At 45.4% G+C, this 25944-nt stretch overlaps 1 protein-coding gene across 2 annotated transcripts in view; it reads left to right on the top strand.

The window, feature by feature from the left end:
- The window catches only part of KIAA0513 (KIAA0513 ortholog), a 1246509-nt gene that overhangs the window by 779862 nt on the left and 440703 nt on the right, over nt 1–25944 (top strand). The gene's annotated exons all lie outside the window — the stretch shown is intronic.

Genomic DNA, 25944 nt, shown 5'->3' on the forward strand with positions numbered 1-25944 from the left:
TTCTATCAGATGTTTGATAATGGTATCTTATGTTACTGTGATATATAGAGTGTACTGCTGCCATTTGCCTATGTTTCAAGTGCTCTGGTGGATCTGTAAGAGGGCAAACATGTTAGTTTAGTGGGGAGAGAGAAAATGCAAGACTAGCTTTGCTGTTGTGTTGATGTGTGCAGACTGGAAGCACCCTGAGCTCTGCATGCAGGTCTGTCCCTAAGTGTTCCGTGTTGGGAGAATAGAGGGGAGTTGTGTCGAGGGGGGCCTTGTGCACCCCTGGTGTTAGAATGCATTTGTGGGCATTGATATGCAAGTTGATTGTAGAAGTGTGCGTTTGTGTGGCTGGGTTGTTCAATTGAAGTTTGTGACGGGCTTAGTTGGTATGCTTATAGCATGTTTGAGCGCAGAGGCTGAAAATGTTAGTGGAGGACCGGGGGTGGGGGCGGCATGGTGCATCCATCCTTTGTGGCCAAGGTGATGTCTTGGTGCCCTCCGAGTAAGGTACTTGTGCAATGTCCTGCACCACCCCTGGTGCGGGTTGGTATATCTGGCAGTGGACAGTGTTGCGTGACTAGTCTAGGGTGAGAGTGGGGGAAAGTGAAAACCGAGGGCCCATGTAGCAGTGGTTACCAAGTAGACAGTGGGTGATAATAGTGCCAGAGAAGATTTCAGCATAGTGATTCCATAGCTATGGTGCGTTTCTAGGGACACCTCTGCATGCTACGAGGTCAAGTTGCAATATCTTGGAGCAAGTAACCGGAATTGCATTAGACACTGGGGAGCAAAATGACAGTAGGGCATTCATTGCATTGGGCACCAGGGTGCGAGGTCACAGTGGAACGCCAGTTAGCAAAATACCAGCAGGGCAAAGTAACAGTGGGGCACCAAGTAGCAAAACCACAGTTAGTCAAATTTCCAGTAGTATATACATAAGGGTAACATTACTGTGGGATGCATGGTAGCAAATCCCACTGGGGATCGCAGTGGGTGCTAAATGGATACCAAAGCCTTAAAAATCATAGAAAAGCAGGATAAGACAAAACAAGCTAGTGCTCTCCCCACACTCCTATCACTGGCTTCTGCAGACAACTGCCATTTCACTTTTTCACTTTGCTGCTGTCAAGTGCTGTCACTGTCTGTGTTTTGTCTGTTTTTCTCTGTTAGGTACAAAGTGCACTGCATGCAACAAGGATCAGGGAATAGATGAATGAATTTAGGGGAAGTCTGGAGCCTCCACTAATTACTGCAAAGTGCTAAGGGTTACGGAGGGAACTAACCTTTTGGTTTAGAGAAAGAGCGGCCTGTGATCTGGAACCCAAGGCACTCACTTCACCTTCCTTAGTATGTTAGTTGGTTGGCAGGCTGAGCGTCCTCTCAAACTTCATTTGATCAGGTGCTGTACTGAGTGGACCCTGCTTGGAATTTTGCCCATCGTGGCAAAAAAAAGTTACACAGATGTTTGCGACAGGGACTACAATCCCTGGTTTTGTCAAGAGAGGTGTGCTCTACTGTCTCCACAAGACCTCTAACTATTCTCCCCAGGGCATGCTGCTATATGTCAAAAATGAATCCCTCTGGGATTGAGGCTTTAGGATATTTGTGGACTGTGTGGAAACCACTTACCCTGTAACAGCTGTGAAAACTATCCCACCAGATTAGAGGAGGACTGCAATTCAGTTTCTCTTTGCCTTTTAATGCCATGAAGAATGTGTGTTTTTGTGCAAGTCCTTCGTTTAACAGATTCTCCGAACTTGTTGGTGGAAGATGCATGCTGCAGGGTTGCACTTAAGATTCTCGAAGGTGGGAAACCCTGTTATGATGTGACAGAAGCTGTCCTACATAATTCACTGTTCCCACATAACCTACATGGAAAACATTGATTAAATCTTAAGGAACAGTCCATCAAGTAAATAAAAACGATACAGATTAGACGTCTTCAAATGGGTGTTGAGGACAGAAGACTGAAACAAATGTCATACCCTGGCCGCCTTTCTCATAATTTGAAATAGGCAGGGGTCAGTAGCCTTAGCATCTGAAGGCACTGTAAGATTGCTTCAATTTTGTCTGGTGTATACTATGGTATCATATGAACATATGTCAGATTACGTATTTACCTCCATCCTCACTCCACCCATTTGCAGCTATTGCAAAAACCTCCTGGGGTTGAGGGAGTTACAGCAGCTGGATTGGTCAAATGCCAGATATTGAGTTCTGTGTGTAGCATTCAGCTCACAGGTGTACATCCTGGTAGGGCTGATTTAGTATTGAGTAAACGAGGTTGGCAAACAAGGACGGCGAGACTCAGCGCAAGGACCTGAATTATGAAGAGTGGTGTGAGGAGCGCTGCGGGTGAGTGTGGATGTGGGCACTTGCCAAGTCCTCCACCAGTAAGACAGAACCAAGTTGATTTTACAGACACACTGCGTGCACACACTAGATAAATTACAGTTGGTATATGTTTATTTCCCAAGAAGGTAGCCTGACACGTGTTTCGAGCACTTGCTCTTCTACAGAGGCTGAGTAATGGGAAGTCTTTAATAATAACACAATAGATGTACACAGGATACACAATAATAACACAGGAGCCTCCTGTTCACTGTTACAGCCGAGACGCTGTTTCACGCGATTACGCTTTCAATTGACCCTGCAACTGCATCTTAAGTGGAGCCCACGATCCTTCTATCTTTTGTTGCTTACCACATCTATTGTGTTATTATTAAACACTTCCCACTACTCAGCCTCAGTAGAAGAGCAAGTGCTCGAAACACGTGTCAGGCTACCTTCTTGGGAAATAAACATATACCAACTGTAATTTTTCTTGTGTGTGTGCGCAGCGTGTCTGTAAAATCAACTTGGTTCTGATTTAGTATTGTATTCCTCAGTGGAAGATGCATTGACTGCAATTGAGATGTATCATTTAAAATGTAATTGGAGAACAAGTCCCTACAAACTTACCAGCCATTTGTATGACTTAGTAGCCCTGTGGGCTTGTCTGCATGCTTGGGTATGTCAGTGGCAGAGCCAGGTTTTGGTGCCAAGGGTTGGGGGCCGGGGAGGGGGGGTATGAAGTTCTAAGGGTGTACCTGTCGGGTAGCGTCACTACCATTTCACTACCTTTTGCGGGTATCAAGGAACTGTTCATGGTGAGGCATGATTGAATATTGTGGATTATGCCTGTTGGCTGATTGCAGCAGTATTTGTTTTGCAATTAAAAATGAAAACTGTTCCTTTAATGATTATGTTGCTGCTTTTTTTTTATTCCTGCGCAGTGTGCTAATGTAGCTGTATGCTTTTCTTAATATTAAAGGTGGAATATACAGGTCTTTTTTTTTTACAAGCTATTAATACATATATATTAAAAACATATCAACACTAGAATCCAAACCTACTATATTTCACATACCAAACCTGTTCTCATAAGAAAAGGAGTGGGCAGCATGAAAGCTCAGTTCATATTACATTTGAATTCTGGCAATGCTATATTAAATTCATCAAGGCAAAAAGATCGATTTCAACCAACATTCTTTAACTAGCAACCAATGCAATATTCTTGTAACATAGCTGACACCTAGGAACAATGTAGGACAGAGCAGAATGCCTCGTGCAATCAAAAGGGTTAGGACTGGGATGGGATGCGGAACTAAAATGCAGTCAAAGAAACGGAACACAATGCTATTAAAGCACCTAGTAGCAGCCCCCTCACACGTAGGAACGCAGACTGTGTAACAAAGCATATTCCCCCCACACATTGCAGCATTACATGTGGGGGCACAGAGGCAGACTTACCAAGCAGAGTGTGGATGTTAGTGCCACCACAAACAATCATCTTAACTAGTTTGCTCTCCAAGAGTGAACATGAATGATGGATCGGAGATTGTTTTAGAGAATGCAGCAGACACCTGTGGTGCTTTATCAAATCACCGCTATGCTATATAGCGCATACAGAAGGGCACTCGTGAGTCACTGATTAATCATTAAAGGGAGAACTGAATTAAGAGTCAATAAATATGAATAAAGAGTTAGAAGCGAAACATTAAATAGGATAACGTGATAATAAAGTTGAAATTCAAACAACTTCATATAGACTCCACAGTGAAAGAGGAAGATTTGGGCAGCAGGGGTAAAATGTAAGGGTAATAGGAAAAAAGCAACCACCTAAGTAAGGATGGGCCAGACATCAATAAAGATGGCAGGGAAAGAAGACCAGGTAGGAGCGATGGACTGGAGCAGGAAACGTGAAGGTTGGGAGTAATTCGAATAAAGAGAGGGATGGGGAAGTAAGAAGGAATAAGGATAGAGCGAGGGTTGAAGGGTGAGAGGTAAAGAAGGATGGAATTAAGGAATGGAGGGAGGGCAGTTAAGGAAGGAATGTGAGGACGTGGAGGAAGGAAGATAGAGAGAGAGAGAGAAGGAAAACGGGGCTTTTAACACATTTCTATCAGTGAAAAGACTTTTGGAAAAGAGGAACATTCGCTGGTGAAATGGCTCCGCATAGCATCTGTGACTTGCTTTGGAGCACATTTCTGGGATACATTGTCTGCCCCTCGCTGGGGCACGTGTCCACATCTTAAGGTCTGCTCTGAAAGGCCCTTCACCTTGTTAGCTAATAGTCTTGGAAGTATTGGCAGGTGCGCTCTGCCCTCGGAGTGACGGTGCCGTGCTGCCGACACCCATTGATTTGCAAGCAGGCGATCTCCACGGTCCTGTCCGCCGTCCATCTGCTGCCACTGCATCGGTCACCCCCATGTTATGCAACGAATGTTCGATGCTGCATGAAACGCCAGAACAGTTTACCTCAGCTTGCCAACGGCCAGCCGACCGAAATGAGTAATGATGGGCTCTGTCGTCAGCATCTTCCCTCACACTCTGTGGCTGTCTGTGGGCTGACTGTGTGTGTGTGTGCGCGCGGTTCTTGTGTGAGAGGAGATGGGAGAAAAGAACAGCAGAGAGGGGAGGTGTCGGTTGCATAGGTAGCTGATGCCATAAGGAGGAATCCAGTAGCAAAGAAGAGTTCAGGATTTCCCCGTCTCAGTGTGGCTCACTGTGCTCACACACACACACTCTTGCAAAAGGAGAACTGTGGACGCTGAACACACGCAGTCCACTAGTATTGATTTGAGGGGAGCGGATGCAAAGGAAGAAATTAAGAGAATTGCTCACATGCACGCGTACACTGGTCTCTCTTTATAGAATGTACATTTTTCTTCCAGTGACTCCCTCGCTTTCACCTGTTATGCAGCAAAGACTGATTCTGAGTCTGCACATTGTCACTCACACACAGTGGGTCAGGTGGACAGGAGGACAGGTGTGCCAGGCCCGGGCCTGGCAGTGATATTGTAATTTGTCACGCTGGATAACGTGGTCTGATGACTGGCAAGTCTGTCTCCGACTCCTCTCTGACAGTCTCCCTGGCCAGCCATCCTGAGTCCTCTGCTGGCATCACCCTTTGCCTTAGTGGTAGTACCAGTAGTGGGCTGCTGCTCTTGGTACCTTGGTTAGTTCTGGACTGGCTTCTTCGGCAGCTCTGCTGCTCTTTGCTGGGAGGAAGCATTGGAATTAACTTGAGGTGTGACTTCTGGTCTTCCCTGCACGTGCATACGCACTGCACAGTGAGCAGCACCCAATCCAGGCCTTAATACCAATTTGCTACATAATAGCAGCAAATCTGCCAGAGTTGTTGCGAACTGTAGAGGTCACCAGTCACCTTCCCCAACCCCTGCTCCCTCCTTCCCAAGCGGGCTCCAGAAAGTCTGGGCCCAGTCGCCCAGGTCCGAGAGGGGGGGTGGGGACAGAAATTTAGGTGGGATTATTAGCACTAATGCGATCAATTGTGCAATCCGCTCGGCTTTGCACAACACAAAGCAAGGAGGGCTTTGGCCAGAGCCAGACTGCCAGTGCGGCTGTTGGCAAACCACACCTGTCTGGTTTACTATGCAACTTCTTCATGAAAAGGTCTTTCTATGCTCTCTATGCATAGTGTTGCTTTCTAAAACCGATACGACTTGACATTATTTGCTACCTGGTGCTCAGACATATATTGCATATTGTTCATAAGTACGATACTTCCAGATGCAGCACTGCCGCTCACAATATGCATGCTATTTAGAAGCAATACGCATAAAGCCCTTTCAGAAACTTTCACACTGCCCTGTGCTATAACATTGTTAGCCCCCAGTGCTGAATGTTTACATGTACTTTGTATGGTTTATCCCTGTTGCAATGGAAATGATTTTTAAACACTTAATTTTTAAATGCTATAATGTCTTCTGGGCCGCCCCCCTGCCAGCGCAGCACTCCGCAAGGTTGAGTGTGCTACTGTGCTCGCTCAGCTCGCCGGAGTTGCTGCAGAAGCACCAAACCAGAGAGACTGTGTGCGAGCACGGCCGTGCTGGGCGGCTGCATAATGGCACAGCCAAGCGGAGGTGCACAGGCACCAGAATTGAGCCGAGGGGGGGGGGCAATAAAACCACACCCTGCCCACCCCCACACCCCTCTCCCCTGTCTCCACCAATGCAGCATGTGGAGTCTAGATTGATGAGATTAATTGCAACTGGTGCTTTGCGAGTAGTTTAACAGTCCATGGTTTAGGAAGTGTGGCTTAAGAGCCCTCTAAAGTGTACAGTGTTTGTTGGGAAAAGAAAGACTTGGATGCATTGGTGTGCTAGTTTTCCACTCGGTGAAGACATGCATTTGCTACTTCCTTGTGGTTCTTGAGCCTCATTCATGTAAATGTCAGAAGGTTCACTTGGCTTCTTGTTCTGTGAAGTAAGTGGCCACCTGGTGCTTGCCTTATAAAGGGTAGCAGTGTCTGGGATGAAACTGCTGCAGTGTAGTGATGTCATACTGGTAAAGAAAGTCTCCTGTTGTATTTCATAAAAATGGGTGGGACCAGCTTGCCAAAGTCCAATTTAGGGAATCTTTTGATTCCCGAACTGCATGTACTGCTTATATTTAGCTGACATAGTCTCAGTTCCTTTCATCTTGGAGGATATTCCATGACGTGTTCTTCTGAACATTTTCTTTGCACAGACGCTAGTTGTATGGAAAAGCTTGGGAGTGAGGATGAAGTTCAGATCAGTAAATTATATAGCCATCTAATGTTGTCTGCGCATGGCAGTAGCAAACACGTGTATGTTATGTCTAAATTATTAGTTTGTCATGTTGTGTGTTCTCTAGATACTTTTTGAGTGTTTTTATGATTCTGTTAATGCTACCCTGCAAAATCCTTTCCCTTGACATCATCATTTTAAAGAACACAGAACGGAGTGCAGTGCTGACTGCAGGGCCATTTTAAGCACTTTTGGGGCCCTGAGCACGGACATCTTTGGGGACCCCTCCACCAAACCAAAGGAATTAAGTGATCAAGAATATTGTTGTCCCCGCCGCGATCTCAACCCATATGTTGATATGCTGCCTCACAGCATAAAAAATAAGCATGTTTACTACCTTTAAATATCCTTACCCTCTTCTTTCTTGCTGATAAACAAGTACCATTTGAAGGCCAGACCTTATCAGTCTATGAAGAGGTTACTTATATTCTATCATAGATACAAGAGACTTTTTATCTATAGCATCCAGGAAGGCGTGCAGTCTGTAGTATTAATGCAGGACTCTATGTAAAAGGTACACGTAACCCAGAGTACACGGAGAACTCACATTTGCTGCCTCACAGAATGCAAACGTGCTTAAGCATGGATAGAGGAGACCAATTGGGAGGAAGGAGAAAACTACACATACCATAGCGTGGTTAGTTGATGCAGATTAGATGCTACCAGGAAGGTGTCTGTATACAGACTGACTGAGATTATACGTGGGACCTGGTTTTCAAATGGTGTTGCCATTAGAGATCAAAAAAATAAGTGACGGTGGTGTGCAATATATCAATGCTCACTATTATAGTGGAAGCAACACTATAGCTAGTGACACCATGATCGAGGCTGTTTTGAAGATCGTACCCTGAGAAGGAAATCATTCTGAAGGGCTGGCAATTTCGAGAGGCTAGGCAATACAAGATTAAATTAGATGCCCAGTATTATACACACTGGTTAAGGGGTGAATCTGAGATGTGTGCTAACTCTGCAATTTCTGCATTTGAACCCTTTCATTACCAGTTCTTACCATGAACTAAAATAATCTAATTTTATAAATCTGACTTGGAAAGTACACCAATCACATTACCAAACATGACAATTTTTAAAAACAAAATATTATAGAAGGATGTCACAGAATGATTCTAGCTTCATTCTTTCCATCATCAAGAGAAGTATATTAGTATGAGCATACCAATCAGTGTGATTTAACAGATTTCATCTGGGTATGTCTTTTGTATTTTAAAGCTTTACATACTTCCAAAACATTGGCTTGTGAAATTGCCATTTATAAACGTGCAGAAAAACCTCGGACCTTTACAAAAATGCAAAACGTTTGTGTCAAACGAGCAGACTTCAAAATATGCTTGCCCTAATCCCGCACCATCTGGTCAGCTCCCTTCTGTCTACCACCCATTCCACTCAAATGGCCTGCGAAAGAAGAAATATCAAGTAATGGGCTAAATGATGCCACCAGCATGCGAGAAGGCAAACTTCACAGAAGACAGTACAGTAATCTACGAGATATTAGTTGATTTGACCAGGATCACTCTATTGTCTGCTGGCAAAGCCAGAATACACGCATGAATGCTTTGGTTCCAAATGTGAATACTTATTCTTCTCTTGGACTTTATGCTCCTCATTGGAGGTGATGGCCTAGGTTTCTCAACATCCCATCTGAACAAACCAATGTCTAGACCTTCAGCGTAAGGATGACATGTTTGTTTTTATTGCAACCCCTATATGGTGCAGGTACATTGCTGATAATAGCACCTTTTGTGCTGCAAGACCATGTACATATGCAGGCAGGTTTATAAACTTCAGACATAGGAAAGGCTCAGCCAGCCTTAGAGGAATGTGCTATTCTAATCTTGCATAGGAACACATATCTCTGCAATGAGTGCTTAACACACTGAGCTACCTTCTGAACCATTGTCATACTCAATTTACCAATATGCATTTCAAATGTGGCTATTGCACATGATCAACATAATTCCCACATGAAGGAAAGAATGCTACAGGAGTTGTGCCGCAAGGAACTCACAAACTATATATAACATAGTGAACACAGAAAGCATTATATGGTGAATTGATCGTGGCAGAATGTACTTGACAAAACAGATAGGCAATAGGTTTAGAGTCTCAGCACCATGCCATAAAATATCATGATGTGTGCTATTTAATTCTGGTGAACAAAGGAATCTCACTACTTTAGATCAGTCAGCCTTGTGGGGTCTCCCCAAGGTGGGGGCCCTGGGCAAGTGGCCCTTTTGCCCTCGTGTAAAAACGTCTCTGGCTGACTGATGACCAAGACCACTGCTTCAATACTAGAATAGGAAAGCATAAACGACTTCCTCCATACAGTGAACTCTGAGCAGAGGAGAGAGAGGCTGTACTAGTAGTTAATAGTAACCAGACACATTGTGGAGCCCAGTGCACACAACATGACCATATTGGGATCTCACCAGAGCAAAAGAGCAACCTGTAAGTGTCTTTGCTAATGGAGCTATCCTGTTCCAAGCCAACAACCAACACATGGTGACATCCGATTTTCATATTAAACGAATGAAACACTTGGCATTTACTAGATCGCAGTGTTAAAAACGATAATAATAAAAAAAAGCTCTTGGCATTGACTCCTTTAATCACTTTCTCAAAGCTGTTCAACTGGTTACATCACCAGCTAAGAAGAGGCTCCCGACGTTTTGCGCCGATTCATCATGCCAACTGCTACAACCACCTGCAGCAAGCCTGGTTTAGAAAGGATTACACTCCAGTTTTGTCCATCTCCACATCGTAGGGAGGCTCTTGGATAGTGCCCTGCCCTACTCTGAGGGCTGGGGATGGGGAAAGGATTAAGGGGGCTGGGTGGCCCCACCCGCAACTTGGAAGATCACCTCTTCTACACATCCTTGGCCATGATCTTGGCAGGGACTTGTCACATGTGCTTAGTTGTCAGTATGGCTTGTCTGAGGATGGATCGGCTTTGAGGGCAACACAGAGACTTGGGAACACCACCTGTGGAAAGATCAACCTTTCTTAAATGATTCCCATATGTGTGCTTTGCTAGCAGAAATGTGGGGGTTGCACTCCTGAAATGGCTATTTTGAGTCATCGGGCCTTTCAAGCCCCAAATCTCTGTTCACGTATACATTAGTACTCTGGATTAGGCAAATCAGATGCTGATGGTCTGCAGATTGCCAGACAGACCCACCGATCACACACTGTCTGAAAATCCAAGTTGTTGTTCTGCCTCTAAGAATGCTTAGTCCATGGAGAAGAAAGGTGGGCTGGAGACATGAACATCAAGGAAACTGCCCAATCTCACATCCAAGTTCCTGTAGGCACACACCTAAATTCTCCAGCACAAACTCACTGTTTGCGAGTCTTAATAGCAAGCATAAGATCCGGATGTTTGGGAGTTTGCGAGAGAGCAGGTGAACAGGGGAAGCGTGGTGGAGGGATTGAGTTGATTACTTTGAGGTGATTGGAGGAGAGGAGCTGATTGGGTGAGGGGGCAAATGGGTGGAGAGCAGAGAGTCTTGGGAAGTAGTTGGAGAGAGTGAGCCCCTTGGGCAGTTGGAGTGAACAGAAGGTGGAGGAGACCAGTGCAAGAGGAGGTGAAAGACAAAGCAGTACAAGTTGTGAATTGCCTAAAGCATAGGAAGATTGGACACCCCCACAAACAGAAGGTGGTGATGGTGGTGAGAGTACTGGAGGATATACAGAGAGAAGAGACCTCTGGGAAGGTGACAGTAAAAAGGCAGTAGGATGGAGTAAATGGGAACCTCCAGGAGGAAAACATATCCAAGGCTGGAGAAGACCAGACCAGACGGTAAGACTGGACAGGCAGACTGATGGGGGAAGGTGCTACAGATAACCGCCTACATTATGCAAATCAGTAGATGTATGAGCACACAGTGGTGTGTCAAGGAGATAATAGGAGTTTACAGGGAGGGATGGAGCAGAGGAAGCAAAAATGAAAGACCAGTGAGAAACCAAGGCACGAGACAGTAAGGATAGCCTAAGGAGGGATTGGGCATTAGTCAAAGAGTCCCCTGAGTCTGAGTAAGAAGTTGCTCCCTTCAAGACCTCAGGTCACCTGCCAAAGACTGGCTGAAACCCTGTGGACTGCATTAGGTGACCCACACCCTCTTTTCAGTGGCTTCCTTTATTTAGACTGCAAACCCGTAGACTAAAAGCTTATGGAGACAATAAAAGAAGAGGTGGAAGACAGTGATACAATTTACAGCCAGATGGGTGAAGGGCACTTGAACCACATCAGACTGTGAGTGGTTATCATCCCAGGTGTATTGCCATGCAAGGTTCCCCAACTTTAAGATTGTTGATTTCAGAAGCTGACTTATTGCTTTCTTGTTTCCAAACTTGAATAAAGTAATGCTGCTATTCGTTTGAGTTGAACACCTTTTTTATTGGCTAAAAATAAAACCTCTTTATGAACACAAAAATGAAACCCCTTTAATATGCCACTTTGGTTTTTCTACCTTGTTGATCCCTGCACAGCTTTGTAACAGATCGCTCTAGCAGGCAACACATAAAATGTACGGCCCCAATCATACACCTACTCCACCTATTGCAGCCAGTGCCCTAATCCCTCACTCATCACTTTGCAACTAGGAGGCAGCGACAAATCCCAGGATGTCATCACTGCTTCTGTAGGGTGAGCCCCTTCCCATGAGGCCAGGGAGGTGAGGCAGCTACCAGAAAGTCCCACTCGGGGTGGTACTCAGTGGGTGGATCTCATGGGAGGGGAAGCCTCATTCATGCCCCCTCCCCACTTTCTCCATCTCTACCCTCCTATCCCATGTGCCTCTATAAGACTCTAGAAGTACAAAGGACTGCGACGAGGAAGAGGTGTGGATCCGCAGGGATCACTCAGATGAACTTGCATGAACGGTCTAGTATCCAACTACAGACCTTATTGGTTGCTGGCATAAGAACTGACCGCAGACTCCCCTTAAAGTCTCAGATCCTTCCTGGAGGAACCAAGAGCGTGGTGGATGCTCATTGCGGACGGAGAACAGCAGGGGGTGACCAGAACGCTGGGAGACAAGAGGCACAATGTCCAGGGGACACACCAAAAGAACCGAAAGGTAGACTGGGGAGAGCGCCGCAGCGCAGCACTGTAGGACCCCGTGGTCTGGCTGGGAGAAACACGCCAAATAGGGGCAGATGCCACAGAGCCGCTGTGGCAAACCGAGAAGAAAACCAAGCTCCGGCTAGCCATAGAGAGAAACTGGGAAGCTTGCCACCGATCGGAGCGCTGCAGCCAAGACCCTAAAGGTATTTGGGTGGCAGAGCCTATGGTTCAGGGTCCCCAGACGGTAAGAAGGATGCCTAATCTTCTTTGTAACAGTACTTGGAGGGAAGGCGACACAGGGCTGTCAAATAAGAAAAGGTGAAGAAAACTTTGAGTAATTCCTTTTGAACCCAATACTTGGAGGGAGAGTAAACAAAGTCTGCATATGAGATTAAGCGACCATGAAGAGAACTGTGAGAGTAATACATATGAACACAGGGTTTGACAGGTGAGCGAAACAAGCCTGTGTTTGAAACTAGGAGACCTGGTAGAGAAGGGAACCAGGTCTGCCAGCCAGGGTCAGGGATCCACCACAGTTCGGAGGAGCCTTCAAACCACTCTTCTTCATCGCAGTACCTGGGAGAAGCCAGACATTCCCCCATCAATTGTTCAACTGTGTTGTAAGCCTGAGGGAAGCTGGGGAAGGGAGACATTCCCCCAACACTTGAGAAAGGACTTTGAGAACTCTCAAACCAAGAACTGCCTTTTGTCCATGGAAAAGGGAATCATTCCTTTGGACTAGGAAGATATCATTTTTGGTTTAGTTCAGCATAGAGTGTGAGGGATAGCTAATATTCTCCCATGGGGCTGTGGACTCTTGCTTTTGACATCCTGACTGTGACATTAGTTATTTTGGTTGAAGGAGGGAAACCCCTCTTAGAGCTAGGGCAAGATAGGGTTTTCTTTTAAATTTCTCGCTTGAATAAATGTTCATACCATCCACTATGTGACCCCTCTGTGTTGGTCTTACTTCGGCACCCTTACAGGACCCTGAAAGAGCCCCGAAACATTAAAAAAGGACATATCAATAAATATGTATTTAAAATGCAAAAATTCACCTTTTCAAGTTTATTGCCTAGTTGAACTGCAGAAATACTGTTGTCTGTGCCTCAGTGAGACCCGGTTCTGACTTCAACTGAAATCGTGAATGTGCTGCTGCAACCAACCCATATGACTGTCTTCAGGAATAGGTAGTCAAAGGAGTAGCTGTATTATGGATCATTCTCTGAGATTAGGTGTATGGCCGACACAGTTTTCAGGTATCTGACAGCTCGATGGTCAATCGGGACCAAGGTTTTTGCCATCTTGGCAGTCATATACTTGGACGTCAGGTTATTAAACTACGCACAGAAGCAACAGCATGTAGACATCAGCCTACAACAACCCAGGAAACTTGGACTTTATCGTAGCCATTGGCTCCTTGAACCACAGGGATTCTATCCTTGGAATACTGCCCCAACTGCCTTGAGAAAGACCCTTAGGGGTTGAAACACGTGTCGGCTGACCTTTACCCTCAAGACAAATTGTCTAGACAATATTCCAAGTGAAAATAAAAACACTCATGTAAGAAACAAAATGGAAACGTGTGAGATCCTTCCTTTTTCAGAGGCAAGGACCCAATTTCTTTTCTTGCGAGGTAACCAGGACGATCATACTGACATTTCTTCAAGAGGTATAAGGTTTACCTCTTCAAACCTTTGACCTTGCAGAGACATTGCAAATCCAAGTGAAATCCAAGTGAACTACACACAGAGCTAAGCACAGGAGTGTTCATGATCTGGAACTCAGCACTCTCTTTTCTAGGTTATTAAACTACCCTAACCCTCTGCTATCCCACATAATAATCATGAGAGATTTTATACTTTAGGTACTCAAAAAGACAATTGTACACCACATGTGACGGTTTGTAAACTATTTTGTATACCCTAGTGCACAAGGCCATACATACAATAGCCTACATTTTCTCATACATGCGTGAACAACCAGGAGACTCCTGCACCCAGCCCCGAATGTGGTCGGACCATTCAGTGATGTTTGCCAATCGGGCAAACATTAAGGGCCCTACCTTGGCCTAGCTCCCTCACTCATGGTAAGGACAGACATCCTACCCTTTACAGGTCCATGAAGAAGCGACCCATGACAGCACTTTATATTTATCCCTGTCCTCCTACAAATGGTTACCATCTTGCATAGCAGTATCACACAAAAACCTCCCTGTGATCACACCCTCGTGGAAGCTATGAAATTTGTTCAGTAAATGTGTTTAGTCTGGAACTCTATTCTGAAGAGAAGAGGCCATTCCTAAGAGCATTTATGACAAATCTATTATAAAACATATTAAAGAGAATTGACAAACTAGTCAAATGAGCCATGAAAAACTGCTGCGTGGACCAGTTTAGCAGTGAATCCACCACCACTCACGCCTCGGAAGTCCTCCAAGTTCTTATCCTCCCCTGCTCTTACTGCCAACCCTGCATTACCAGCTCCTCCTATGGCCAGGACGCACACATGGCCCATCTTCCCCTGGCCATAAGTGACTCGCTCAGCTGCCTCCAGCAGACAATCCATCTGTGCCGCTTGAACCACTGCTACCTTTCACTCCTACTGACACAAAGATCTTGCCCACATGCTTCCTGCCAGCTCTTTTAGTACCCCCACTCTCACCAAGCTACACACCGCTGTCTACCCTATCACTGCAACACTACATCCTGAACTTACCACATCTACAGCTACCTAACTACTCTCTCTGGCTTACTACTTTGCTTAAACCCATGCCCTTCCTACCACCTACTTTCCACCACTCTACACCCCACAACATACCCATGCAACTACCCATACGCCCTACCCTACCAATCGCACCACCTTTGGGTGAATTGCCCAGGCTACGGCATTCCTCCCCAAAACGAATGTATCTTTCTACCTCCTGAACTCTTCTAAGTGCTGCTGCCTGCCCTCTATCCATCAAGTCTGGCCCCTGCCGATCTCACATTGCAAGTTACCCACACACAGCCCATCATCCACCTTCTGCCCTACTCTGCAACCTCAGCGATATCTCAATTTACACACCAGAACATGCCTAACCACAGATCTTACTGGCCTCACCGACCGAGCTACAGTTGAGTCCAGACAGATCAGACTCGCTAGCAGAGCAACACATCACCCACCTCCCATCCCCACCCCGCCAGCAGCCATTCCAATGCCATTCCCCATGACTAAACTGGATGTCCCTCTTAACTGCGTGCTCAACAATGTACGCTCCCTGGGAGCTCACGCATCACTGACCACCATCTCAACCTAGTCGCACTAACAGAATCCTGGCTCCATAGCCCTTTGTTCAGCATTGCCATTCACCCTAACTATACAATCTATATCGCTGATCATACTACTGCTATCGGAGGGGGAGTCACCCTCATTGCCAGATCCTCCCTCCATATTTGCACATGCCCCACCCCACCCATCCAGGGACATGAAACCCTGGTATTGAAACTCAAGACCAACCCCTAGACCTCCTACAACATCCTCCTCATCTATCGCCAACTCAATCCCAGCCTCTCCCCTGAATCTGACATCCCCTTACTCATTACACCTTTCAAACCAGCCACTAAGTGTATAATTTTAGGAGACCTTAACCTGGGATATAATGACCCCACTGATCACAAAGCCACATCGCTGGTCCATGATCTCCTTGACATGAACTTCACACAACTGGTCACTGCACCGACTTATGCCAAAGGACGGTTACTTGATTTGATTTTGACCGTTACCTACGCCATAGACATTGCTAATATCAGCCCAGTGCAATAGTCTGATCACTATCTGGAGGAATTTGCATTTCTTAACACATTTCTTGCCTAGCCCAACTCCAGCGCGCAACCATATTCTGGCAAGAAGTACCCGAAAACTCACTCTCGAAACACTTAAGCCTACGCTACTACTGTAACTGGCAGCCCCCCTCATGGACTCCTAAATGTCCTGCTGCCCTTGCAGCACATTGCCCCCCAGACCCCTCCTGACGCTAGATCAGCACATACACTAAAGAAGAAAACCCTGAAACCCACCAACATTTGGTTCACAGACAAATCGGTTACTCTCTGCAAAGAGAAAAGAGCCAATGAACATCTTCACAAGAAGCATCCCACAGTGACTAATGCCTCTAGCCTGGCCAAAGCCACCAAATCCTATAAGGCAGTTAGCCGTTCCACCAAAGCCCAGTCTTATGACAACAGAATTGCCAACGCCAGCTCAAACACTAAGGAACTATTCACCATTTTGCGAGAATTGCAAAACCCTATTGCAACACCCATAGCGCAGACAGTCCCTGATAAAGCATAGTGTACCATCATACAAGTCACCCTTTCTGCCAAAATAGATCTATTGTGTAGCAAAATCATGACCAAGAAAGCCCTACTAGCCACCAAATACACAGTTGAGACGTCCTTTGAGCCGTCTCTCCTGGCCACCTCCCATCACCTTGGTACCGGAGATGCCCCCCACTTTGCCTTTCAATCTGTCACCCAGGAATCTGTCCTGAAAGCCATCCAGGCTCTCGGCCCCTCCAACTGCAAAGGCGACTCCTGCCCTGCCCACACCAAAAAGGCCTGCGCACCTAGCCCAACCCCTGTCATTACAGATTTCATCAACGCCTCCTTTAAGTGCTGCTCTATCCCCACCAGCATAAAAGCAGCCTGGTTCACCCCACTCCTTTAAAAAGGCCACACTGGACCTCACAATACCTACCAACTATAGGCCTATTACAACCGTGCCATTCCTGATCAAAATACTAGATCGCACTGCTTACCTCCAAGTGCAACAATTACTGGAGCAATACTCGCTCCTTGTTGACACAGTCAGTCTTCCGACTGAAGCACAGCAGAGAAACAGCCCTCCTAGACCCAAAATTGCAGCTGGACAGCATCAGAGACTTTGGTAACCTAGCCACCTCCTCTTCTGAGATCTGTCGGCCGCATTTGACCTGGTTGACCATGATCTGCTCTATCATAACCTCTCTTCCCTCTTCCACTTCTCCACAGAGGCTGTCTCCTGGATTAAATCCTTCCTCAGCGACAGGACCTCTAGAGTGTTCATCGATAACCCCTCAGCTGATCTCCTTGTCCCCCTCAGGGTCCCACAAGGATTCTACTAGACCACCCACGCTCTATAACACTTACACCAAACCACTCTTTAATATCCTCGACACTCTAAGAATCACGTATACCAACTTTGCAGATGATATGCAAATTCTCATCCATATCTCTGGCAACCACATCAATGACACTGTTACCATCAACAGTGTTCAGCAGCATCCAAAACTGCTTGACTACCCATAACTTATGTCTTAATGATGAGAAGACAGAGTTACTAATCGTCAGCTCACCAAACCACCTCAAAGCACTTAACCCTTCCTATTCCTCATTCCTTATTGATGGCTCCACCATCACTGTTCTCGAACATGCCAATACACTTGGTGTTTTCCTTGACGCTGAGCTATCTATGTCCAGGCAGATTAATGCCCTTGCTTCTTCTACTGCCCACACTGCTAAGCTCATCTCACTAAGCAGACAGTTCCTGACCCCGTCAACTGGCTGACCCTCGCCAGAGCTATATTGAGTGCACTGGACTACTGTAACACACTCTTCAAGGGTATGTCAGCATTCAATCTGGCCAAGCTGCAGTTACTGCAAAATAAAGCCCTGCGTGCAGCCCTGGGCCTCCGCAGGTCTGACCACATCTCTGCCACCCGACAGGAGGTCCACTGGCTGCCGATACAAACCAGGATTGAGTTTAAAACTTTGACCATTGCTCACCGGTGCATCCACAAAGTTGCACCCCAATACCTGGACTACTGCACTGTTAGAAGACACCACTGCAGATCTCTCTGCTCCACCGGACAACTTACCCTGGCGGTCCATCACTTTAAGCTTGCCAGGGCTGGCACTGCTAGCTTCAGCACTACAGCCCCCTCTCTCTGGAACTCACTCCCTTTGTACATCAGAAATGAACCTGCTTACCCTGCCTTCAGGAGACTACTGAGTACCTGGCTATTTGACAGATATGACTAATTCTAATTGTGTCCGAGAGACTTCATCATCAACTTCTGTGTCTATTCTTATTCTATGTTCCTATGGTACAAACGCTGTGATACCCGTGGGTCTGAGCATTACACACATGTAAAAATAAAATAAAACAAAGACATGTTTAAGATCTTTGTGAAATCTTGAAAGTCCTAAAAAATCTGTCATCGACACGGTGAAGACCATCTGGAGCAAATATCTAAAATTCAGAAATCATTGAGGTAATACACAACCAGCTGGAGCCATTGGTGTTCTCCCCACCACCTGACTATTTGGTCCACTCCTTGGACTGCAAGCCAATTACCATCAGAAAAGTGCTGGAGACAGCTAATAAAATCAAGAATTATAACCTTTTGGTAGAACCCGGTGCAGTTACAGTAATTAAACGTAATGCGTAACACGAACATTGCAATCTGCTGAACGCCTGAGGACTCACTTTCTTTTCATGAGAAACAGCCCATAGCTCTGATCCACTTGGTCGTACCTATACCATATGACATAATGCGTCATTGGGGCTGTGGTTCCTTTGTTATTAGATGGGCTTTTGGGGACTGAAATAGAACATGTTAGTCCTGTCTTCATCACGTATACTCGATACCTTATGCCTTGAACATACGCATGCGCCTCAATCACGTACTACTATGATCATCTGCATTTATTCGTCACAATTCGAATCAATGTCTTTTTTTAATAAAACATGGCAGTTTAATCAATTCCATATTTAAAAGATTTGTGGCAACAGCATACGGTCTGTCTTACTTTTATATGCCCCTACCCTTGATCTGCATCCTCTGCTTGAAAGTATTAATCTTCGCTACCATAGATACTGGAAAAATGAAATTGTATAATTGTTTTGTATTTGTAGATTGAAACATTATTTGCTTGTTCATTCATTTATAATTTATTTCGGTAAAACTTTACCATAAAAACCAGCAAATACAACACACATAAGTAAAACACAATAAGCAGCATCACCACATAAATGAAATCCAGTGATAGACACAATAAGTGCAAAACACAGATCACGGTCTGGTATAGACGGGTTTGCTCCATGATGAGGCGGGGGTCCTTGGTGTCTGGGAACATAGATAATTCTGCGAGTTTATTGGCCAAGTAGAGGATCCATGTTCCACCACAGGAGCCAACCACATTCTTCAGGCAATAGACCCTCTATTACATAATGACTAGTTTGAATCAACAACAGAAAATCAAGAAAGTTTGAACGGAACCAGCAGCAACCTTCTTGCGTTAGTTAACACGTTTAATTCTTCTTCTCCAGGCACTCAACAAGTACCAGCCCATAGCAAATGTTGCTGCTGTCTCTCGCTGCAAGGCATAGTGAAGAGGCCACAGTATGTATTCCATGATTGATTAGGAGGGGCTTTACGGAGAGTCTCCTCAGGTTGCAATAGAATGGGCACAGCAGGGTAAATGCACCATATCTTCAGCAACATCCAAGCAAAATCGACAGGTCAAACTGACATTGTAATGCCACCTGTTCCTCAAGGCTGCCAGGGCTGAAATGCACATGCTAGCCTTGAGAAAATAGGTTTGCATTTGCTTGGGCTGAATTAGATCCATGTAGTCCTCGTACTCCATAAAGAACTTCAGGGACCAGTATCTGGAGAGCTGGCTTGATACTACCAGCCCTGCGCTAATTCCAGCCGCCCTTGCTACCCTGAGTACTTGAGTAACACACATCTTAAAATCTCTACCAATATCGTTAGGACCTGTCCAGTAATGATCAAGGGCAAGTTTCTGGAATTCTTTTTTCAGGAATGAGAACCAGGGTAAAGACAAGCCTCCCTCCTGTGAAAGCACATTGTCCAGTCCATGCCTATTCTTCGATAGGTGCTCACTGGTTCAATGCATAGCCCAGTAAAATAGTGAATTAAAACATTATTTGCTTTTCCCCCTAGCTATGCCAACATGTTTTTCTTTTCTAGGATTGTGGTGAGATATTCCTCGGGATACGTGATCGGCATCTAATTCATGGGCTTTCAGCTTGAAGCCAGGTCTTCTGGAGGGTTCTTTAGCAGGAACACTGATTCACACCCTGCCTTGCGTGATCATTCTTTCTCCACTGGATCTAGAATGCAAAACTCTGCACACGTATTGTAGTCATTAACAGATAATTTAGTCTTTTGACCATATTGTGTTATATTTAGTTCTACACTTGATTAGGTATACGCCAGCTCTGCATGCAAATTGAAATGTAGTGGTCTCTGAGGGGTTGGTTTTTACTGCACCATTATTATTCAATGTGAATATGCTGCATTTAACCCAGGTTATTGCACATTTTCACCTTCACACCCACATATATTCAATGTGACAAGGCTAGTTCCCTGGCTTTGTCAATAAAGTATGTGAACCCCTCTCAGCCGTGGGGTAGGAGGCCTACCAGTGAGCAATCTAGAGCCAGTGCTTCCCCAGAGGAGGATGGTTGCAGTGGAGGGCCTTAATTCCTCCAGTACCCCTTTCTCTCTCACCATGCCGTCTAAGCAAGATTCCCTTCAGATTGTTTTCGATTTTTCATAGAGCCAACTCGGACCTGTGTAAAGGCAAGGACAGGCAGATAGGACAGCCCTCGAGCGCCGGCATGCTGTCTGCGTTACGACACCCGAGGCCTACTCCCTGTCGACTGAGAGCAACACTCCAGCATCCCACGTTGACTTTATTGCGACACCTGAGGCTGAGTGCTAGCAAAAGGAGAGACAGTTGGCAGGGAAGGAAGCCTACACATCTGCGAGACAGACCGTGCTATGCTCCCCAGCATTAGCAGCAAGTGCCCTCTTGCAGCGTGAGGCTCCGGAAGACCACCAGCGACTAAACAAAAGGATGCAGATCTCACATATTATACTCACCTGTTCAGGTGAGGTTAAAGGAGGTGGCAGACAAAAAGACCAGAAAGAGGAAGGAAGGAGAAGCCGAATGTGGAGTAGATTTTGTGAGTGGTTGGTTATTGAGTGCAAGTGGTACTGCGTTTGTGCGTCATAGGGTAATGTGTGGCTAGGAGAGGAAGCATTGGCAGTTTATGTGAACTGTTCTGTATGAGTGAAAGTAGGGGGTTTGAGTAGAAGGTGGGGTGAAGTAGTGGTAATGTGTGGAGGAGGGAGTAGCAGTATTAGGGAGAAAGTGGTAATATCAAAGGGTGGGAAATCATGTGTGTATGAGTTATTGACGTCCTAATTCTTTTAAAACCCCGCTCTACAAAAAAAGAAGACTCATCATGCTCACTGTTTACTATACTAAATGGCATACAGGGTTCAGTGGCAAGGCTGGCTCGGGTACTGGACACAAGAACAGAAGCAAACTGTTGATCCCTGAAATGCCCCATGTCATCTCTATTTTTGGAAGGAAGGAGAAGCCGAATGTGGAGTAGATTTTGTGAGTGGTTGGTTATTGAGTGCAAGTGGTACTGCGTTTGTGCGTTATAGGGTAATGTGTGGCTAGGAGAGGAAGCATTGGCAGTTTATGTGAACTGTTCTGTATGAGTGAAAGTAGGGGGTTTGAGTAGAAGGTGGGGTGAACTAGTGGTAATGTGTGGAGGAGGGAGTAGCAGTATTAGGGAGAAAGTGGTAATATCAAAGGGTGGGAGGTGGGAAAGGGAGGTGTTGCCTAGAAACGGCAAGAGACATTGGAGGGACAGAGAAGGACAACTAAGGGAGTAGATGTAGTAAGTGGGAGGAGTTGATGTAGGAGAGCAGTGAGAGGAAAACTGAAGACAGTGAGAGGAACAGGAATACATGGGCACGATAGGAGGACAAGAGACCAAGTCAGGCAGAATTTCTACAAGACAAAATCCATTACTATCACTAACCACTGGATAGCTTGAGGATAGTTTAGGAAGTTCCTCAGAGAGATTAGATAGAAAGCACATCCTGTGTTTAGGTCTTACCTTGAAGTGCAAGTCAGAACCTGTACAGTAGGGGTAAATAATCTGTATATACTAACCTGGGTGTTACGGATGCCTGGGTTAGGGAGGAGTTGTTTTAGTAGACGAGCGAGATGGATGGCCATAAGGCCCATTGAGGCGATTCAGGGTTATTTAATCAATATTTCACAGCGTTTGAGTATTCTTCGAACCATTCAGGACATTAAACACCCAGATTCTCCATAAGCTGTAAGACACCTCTAGGAATTGGGCCATTGATAAATGCTTGGTTCCTGCAATGCTCCTTATTTTCAGCAGTGTTACCAGCACATATCTTTATGCTTTTTCCCTGCATCCTTCTGAAACCTCAACATGCTCCAAAATGTAAAAAACTATGAGCCTCTCTTTCGACTCGGTTGTCAGTGAAAATCGGTTAAGCGTGTTGGTTAAGGGCACTAGCCTCCAGTTGCATGTGCTCAAGAAGGTGCCACCTCTGCTCCAGTCTACCCATTGCACAGAGCTAACCAGATCCCAAATATCTCTGAGAATAGTGCAACACCTTGGATCTGATCTGTTTACCCCAGGCACAAGCCCAAAGACTGCAGAGAAAATGAGTCGGTCAATAAGGATGTGGCCTATTCTGAACAAACCAATCACATCACATCACAGCCATGCTAAAATCGGTCCACTGACTTGCAGTAGAGCAAAGATTAAAAAACAAAGCATTGTAAAGTTTGTAAAAACGATTATGGGTCAGGCTTTCCAAAGACCGAAATAAATTGTCCCTAGTTTCCTGTTTGCATCGAGGAACAGGGATAGAGTGGGCATTTGCGCACAGTCTACTATACCATATTCAAGTAAAATAATCGTGGTGGGAACAACAGATTTTAATTTAAAAATGTGGAAAATTTCCCCTCAAAGTATGTTGGTTGTTACTTCATTTTGTGACCACCCCCTCCTGACCTAAGCCAAAGGGATTGGCGTCACTGTGTAATCAGGCCAACCATTCCAACTGCTCAACGTTACTCTCAATTCATTGCTCCAAGCTCAACCCTTTAATCAGAGTAAATGCCGTTCATATGCTAACTATTTTAGAACTTGCTCATCGCAAGTGGCCATTATAAAACTGCCAACACTTGTTGCCTCAGCATTTATTAGTTCTTTGAACTGACCAGATGTTCAGTGTCCTGCAAATCTCCTAAACCTATGTAATTTAGTGTCTCTCTTATGTGGTTATCACCCACAACACAACCACCTGTTCAGTTCAGTGTTCATAAACAGGCTAATGGAGCCTGAGAGCCATTGGGCCTCATTACACGGAAGGCGGTAATGGTTAACGGCCACCGTTAATGGTAACGGTGGCCGTTAACCATTACCGCCTTACTACGAGGTCCCTTAGCGGGTTGGTGCTTTAACGCCTGCTTTTTGCAGGCGTTAAAAACCAACCCGCTAAGGGACCTCGGAGCTAATTACGGCACCGCAAAATTGCGGTGCCGTAATTAGCGCCTTCCCCATTCCCATAGAGCCCTATGGGGCAGAAATGGGAATGGGGAAGGGCAATGGTGGAAAGGGGATTTACCGCCCCTCCAACCTTGGAATGGGGCGGTAAATCCCCTTTCCGCCAAGGCGGTGCCGGTATTTTACCGGCATGAGCCATGGCGCTAATAGCGCCATGGCTCACCGCCTTCCGTGTAATGAGGCCCATTGTCATTCCTGTGATTCACATCCAGCATTACCCCAAAGATTGTCACATCTGTAATAGCACCTTGCGTGGTTGGAATCTTCCTGGGCGGTATGGTGCATTGGGTCTTCCTAGCCAGAGTCTCAAAGTCCTGAGGCAGACTTTATAGATAGATTTGGGTGTTGGTAGTACTGGTAGATAAAGGCTATGATATCAACCCACTATTCTCTCAGTTGGCTTTCACAGATCATTCCCATGCTGCTGTTGAGACATAGGCAAGCTTTTTGCACAGCTTTAATATCCAAATTCAACTATGTAATTTGTTAGGGTTCTCCTGTTGAAGATGATGGGCGATTCTTTGACTAATCAACACGGGGTTCGAACGATCGATCACCCCAGAAATAGAGATGACATGGGGCATTTCAGGGATCAACAGTTTGCTTCTGTTCTTGTGTCCAGTACCCGAGCCAGCCTTGCCACTGAACCCTGTATGCCATTTAGTATAGTAAACAGTGAGCATGATGAGTCTTCTTTTTTTGTAGAGCGGGGTTTTAAAAGAATTAGGACGTCAATAACTCATACACACATGATTTCCAAAGAAGCTACCCAGTTGTTACACTTTTGGCTAGAGATAACATACATGACAAAAAGGTGATCTATACCAAATTTATAATTAAATGCAAAACATGGTAATGGGTCACTAAGATATACTGAATATAGTTTATTAACAAAATTTATAAAAAAAAGGACGTGTACAACTACATCATAAAATCAAGAATTATTGTTAAAATACAAAGACAACATGATTGACATCTGACGATCTAATTTTTTCTATTTAGATCACAGTTGTTCTAATGATCATAGGTGATAGTAACCTTTTGTGAGTTACCTTTATCCTCATTGAGATAACCTATCTGTGACAAAAGCCCTCATATGAGAGGTGTCGACAACTGAGTATTTTTCTGCCCTTTTTATCCAAACCCTTAGTAACTTATTCTTTCTTTTCAGGTTGAATCAAGGCTGTCTTCAGGACACTTAATCCCTTGTCGGGGTGTACAGTAGACACATCTTGGATTCTTCAGTGTAATACAAATAACAAGCACATCTAAAAATAGGCAAATACATAGGGCTTCATCACGAGTTGGGCGGTATATCCGCTGGTGCTATTAGCCCTACCGCCAAACCCCCCGGCGATATAAGTGCCGGATCGCCGGTTTTGCAGAACGGTTAGTTCTAATTCCCCATTGGGCGCAATGGGGAATTTTCGCGCTATTCCCGCCGGCGGTATTAGCGCTCAGCTCAGAGCTGGGGACAAATCTGCCAAGCCCATGATCTGGCGGACCCTTAAATGATGCGGTAATAGCGCTACCGCCGCATTTAAGGGTTACCGCCAGACTCGTAATGAGGCCTTATAAACTGACCCATATATAATAACGGAACATTTTTTCACCTTTTACACATTTTCTTCTTGCTTCTTTTGTTTAACATGTACAACTCAATCTCATTGTATTTAGTGGAGCCTAATTAATTTAGCTTGTATTTAGTAATTCATTGACTTAAGAAATGTCACATTTTACTATTCATCCCGCTTTGGGATGATTCGAGTCAATCCATCACAAGATCTTAGGTAGATTGTCTGTTTTAGAGACAAATTTCCTTGTATACGGACTACTATCGCATACTTCAAGTATATTCATTTATTAGCCATCAGTAGGTCTTTTTCGAGGGGATTGGGTCCTCCGATGTATTCCATATCTATGACAGGTAATGTCCACGGCTGTGCTGCTTCGGAAAATGTCCTGCGTCGATGACGTTGATGCGCCGTCCCCGAGGACCTCCTCCGACGGCCGACGTCACCCGATGTGATAAGTAGGACGCACGATGCCCGTAGCCTCAGTTGTTCCGTTTTTTCCGCGAACGTGTTCGCTTCGTGAAACTCGGTACGCCTCGACTCTTTAGAGTTTGTTGTATTCTTCTCGGTTCTTTGAACCTGTTCGGTTTTTGTGAAAAAAGCCTGTTCGCGACGATGTCTACCTCGTCTTCCACCCTGCGTCCGGGCTTCAAGAAATGCGGGGACTGTGGGTCCAAGATGTCGGTCACGGACTTGCACGACGCCTGCCTCTGGTGCCTCGGGG

This window comes from Ambystoma mexicanum, chromosome 1q (genome assembly GCF_040938575.1).
Source record: "Ambystoma mexicanum isolate Mex_15411 chromosome 1q, UKY_AmexF1_1, whole genome shotgun sequence".
In the NCBI taxonomy this organism is placed as follows: domain Eukaryota; kingdom Metazoa; phylum Chordata; class Amphibia; order Caudata; family Ambystomatidae; genus Ambystoma; species Ambystoma mexicanum.